The following is a 4,522-nucleotide window of genomic DNA, read 5'->3' on the forward strand; positions in this document are numbered from 1 at the left end:
TCATTGCATATTCTTATAGCTTATCTCGAGAGCTTTCCAAAACACTATAATTAAGTACTTTTTTGTTAAGTACTTTTTGAGTTATGAGGCTTGAAATAATTTCTTAATTTTACATAAACCGTAAAATATCTTGTAAAATATTCATTTTTCGATTATCTTACCTTAATACTTTTATGTACAAAATAATGAGAGGAATCAATTGGTGTAAAGAAAACACATAGTTGTTTTTAAGAAAAAATATGGAATTGTTAATTGCAAATTACATATTTTTTCTTCAAAACAACTATGTGTTTTTTTTACACCAGTTGATTCCTCTCATTATTTTGTACGTAAAAGTATTAAGGTAAGATAATCGAAAAATGAATATTTTACAAGATATTTTACGGTTTATGTAAAATTAAGAAATTATTTCAAGCCTCATAACTCAAAAAGTACTTAACAAAAAAGTACTTAATTATAATGTTTTGGAAAGCTATCGAGATAAGCTACAAGAATATGCAATGACAAATAGTAGGTTCCATTTAAGAAATTGAAGGTGACCTTCATGTGACCTTCAAATAACTCTTCAAGGTCAAACCAATGATACCATCTTATGGCCCCCTCGAAACCATAAAACTTTTGTCTGAAACATTTTTCTCTAAAATGCTTTGTTTCCGAAATAATTGCGTGCGTTAATTAAAATGGCTCACCCTGTATATATATATATCTTGCAATCAAAAAATTATATGATTTGATATAATATATGATTGATAAGAAATTATATGATTCATTGATTTATAATGTATATGTTATTTTATTTTTTTCCAAATGTTTCTATTCAAGAATAAAATTGTGTAATTATAATACAATTATATTACAAGAATATCTGTATAATAAATCAGAAAAAAATATGTTCCCACCATCATTTGCAGTAATTTATTTTTGTTTCCTTGATTTAAAATCTTCTTGATTTAAATATGATGTTTAATTTATTAAATCACACAATCTACTGACCTTAAAATTTATAATATTAAAGGCACAGAATACAATTAATTTGCTTTAAATTAGTTAAAAATTAGTTCAATTAATTAATAATTAAGGACATGTAATTTTTAGTTTATTATTATTAAATTTAGTTATTAATTTTAAGTAAAATAAACACTTTTTAAATTTTCGTAAATTAATTTATATATATGTAACAGTTAAAATCTGTCATTATCAATTATTAATTAGTTAATATCAATCAATTGCTATAATACAGGTAATATTCACAAAATAAAGAATTAAATTTAGTTGATCAGTAACATATTGTGATAAAAAATAATAACAGATACAGTACATATAATCTGTATATCATAGACATAGTAAATTTAAACGGAGCGTTTACCTTTATTTAAAGAGTAAGGGATAAAGATGCATGTACAACAAGATTTACTCTGTTTCGTGCCCCTTGCACTTTCGTTCTTCCTCGCTCGTGCGTAGCGATTGTAGCATAGTTCTCCCGTTATGCTATATGCGAGTGATAGAGAATTTAGGGAGCATGAAACATCGTTTTCTGTGCACATTGGTCCTTTATTTAAACACAAATACAAGTTTTGTATTTAAAAGTCAAAATTATGCATTAATATTGTCCAACTTTACTAACTTATAACATAAATTTTATTATTTATAATAAAATTATTGTGACACTACGGCATTTTGATAAAATGATTCTTGATTAAAATTAATTTCTGAAAGAAGCTATTTTTAAAGTATCATACTATAAATCTTTAGGATACATAAACAAGAAAAATACATGCGCACATAATCATTTCTTCAATGATGTTAACATCCTAATCCAATCGTCATATCAAAAAAATTTAAATATATTTAAAAGTTAATACTACTTAAAAATTTAAAACATGAAAATTTAAAATTTATAGTTTAACTTTTACATTACAATTTAAAAATTTTACTAAATTTTATTATAAATTTTACTAAAAATAATTGTAGTAGCACATATATAATATCATTTTTAGATACAATAGTATCTAAAAATGCTATCATATGCTTATATTTATAAATATAAATTTAAATTTTCTTTAATTTAAATTTTTATCTCTTTCAATCATTTATAAAATTTTATATGTACATAAAAACAATAAATAAAGTTGCGATTTTGTATTAAAATTATTAAAATTTTATCTGTTGATAATAATTTTAATATCTTCAAAACTGGTTTTGTTTTAAAATCATATTTGTAATATTTTTTCTTTTTGCTTGTATGCATTATCCAGAAGACTTGAAGTTGAAAATAGGGCTAATAACATATTTAAGATTTATTTATCATAATAAATAAATCTTTGCAACAATTTGCACAAATATCCATTCCAACTTTTCGAATTAGACGTTGATTAATGGTTCCTGTGAAATTAGAGATTATTAATATTATCAATAACTGTTGGACACACACATACGATTGATAAAAATAAATAAAAAAATAAATATACATATAAATAATTATACATAGCATAACATATAAATAATTTGAAATATTGTGGGAATTTTTGAACATCTTTAAATAAACCCAGATGGCATTAATGCATTAATATAAATTATTGCGAACAAGATATTATGTTTAATGTGTTTTCAATTGATAAGAAGTATTTTTGTCAAACTCTAAGCAAATGTGTTTATATTTAAAAAAGAAGAGTTTTTGCATTCATGTTCGTACAAATTTCTACAATGAGTAGAATATGCTCCTCTCATAAAGGGCCATTTATTTCTAAAATATTCTATATGTTTATATTCGTACTCTTTTGTATTCTTTGCTTATTATATGGTTATTTTTAATGTGTCTCAAAAAATATACTAATTTTTGATATAGCATGATTCTGCATATAATTCTGAATATAATTTATTGTCTATATTTTACTTACGTATTGCATCATATTCTTATTCCATTCTGTCGTATCGATAAGCGACTTGGTCATTGTTTGGATCTTGAGCTCTCTCATCATAAAAAAACCAGCTTATTAATGTAGAGCAAATTCCTCTGAGTAGCATAAACTGGTTAGTGCTAATAAAGTGTAATAACATTTATTACAATAAAAAATCATGAAAAATTATAAAAAATTGTTTTCATAATAAAAATTCTTATAACATATTGAATAAAATTTTTATATAGCAGTTAATGATTATTGTGATAACGTAAATATAAAGTGCAACATATTATATTTGTTTTAATTTTTCATAAAATTTTTATCATAAAACAACATAGCCTCAATATTTAAAAAATTAATGACGATTTTCTTATTTTTTATATTTTTTATTAAAAATGATTTTATCTAAATTAATACATATAATTCTTTTTAATCCGAAAATTCTTTTTATAATTATCATTATTTGTTTCTTTAGTAATAAACATAATAATATTAAATGCAGTAAAATTTAGTTTGTACCATAGTTTGTACCATATTTTTAATTTTTTCTAATCATAGTCTTAATTGATTATAAATTGCATATAAATTGATTCAATATAAAGATAGGCATTAATATTAAAAAATATTGATTTACCTGCATGAAAAGCAAAGATTTGCCAAGCAAATTAGTAAAATCGTTCCACATTCTGTCACTATTAGAATAAAATAAAATATTTCAAGCCAATCCTCCTCCTCCATTGGATAAAGTATTTCAAGCAAATCCTCCATTGGAATAGCATGAAGTAATTCAAAATCCTCCATTGTTATATATACTATATCTTTCGATCCAATATTTTAAATGTAAATGTTTTTATATCGAAGTTAATATTTGTACTGTTGGTAGTAATATCGTACAGACTAAAAAATAATTTTTATTAATTTTTATTAATTTAGAAATTGATAATTAACATAATTATCAATTAACATTATTCATTTTTTCATCTCACAAAAATATATTATAAACTTAATAATTCTGTTAATAAAAAGAAACTTTACTATTAATAAATTAGATTTTTTTATTATTTAACAATTAATATAAATTAAGTTATTAGTAGTGTAACAATTTACACATTCATGTACATATATATTATTGGTAAAACAGTTTTGCGTTCGATAAAAATTACTATTATTATTACATATTTTTTTTCCATAAAATCTCAGAAAACAAATATTCTTTATCTTTTATATTAATATTAATTTTTTCTTTATCTTTAATATTAATTTTATAATTATATTATTTTCTTTTTACACTTATTTTTCGATAAATATTGAAAGAGAAATATAAGGAAAAAACGTGCACACAATTATTCATTTCAATCTTTTAAGTACTTTAGATTATAAATATATTAAAATTAATTATATAAATCTAATTTATAATAGAATTATACATTTTATCATTTTACCTAATGTGCTAAGATAGAAACAAAAATGAATACAACACAAAAACGTTCACTGTGCGTTTGCATTATCCTTAAAATACATTGTTGATATTTATTTAGGGCTTTTCTTCAACAAAAGATTCGAGATTGTAATTTTCTTTATCCAATCTTTTTCAGTTCTTATTATCAATATTGCGATATCGT

General features: G+C 22.0%; 1 long non-coding RNA gene across 1 annotated transcript; it reads right to left on the bottom strand.

Annotated features, from left to right (window-relative positions):
- Positions 1 to 2,203: 2,203 nt before the first annotated feature.
- On the bottom strand, positions 2,204 to 4,522 carry LOC145975159 (uncharacterized). Its single transcript, XR_014439900.1, has 4 exons — positions 4,343 to 4,522; positions 3,535 to 3,797; positions 2,898 to 3,037; positions 2,204 to 2,382 (listed from the first exon to the last, which is right to left on the bottom strand). It is a non-coding gene; the product is annotated as an uncharacterized LOC145975159 (long non-coding RNA).

Source organism: Camponotus vicinus, unplaced genomic scaffold (genome assembly GCF_025532165.1).
Source record: "Camponotus vicinus isolate PSW18456_S1 unplaced genomic scaffold, iyCamVici1.0 SCAF_7, whole genome shotgun sequence".
Classification (NCBI taxonomy): domain Eukaryota; kingdom Metazoa; phylum Arthropoda; class Insecta; order Hymenoptera; family Formicidae; genus Camponotus; species Camponotus vicinus.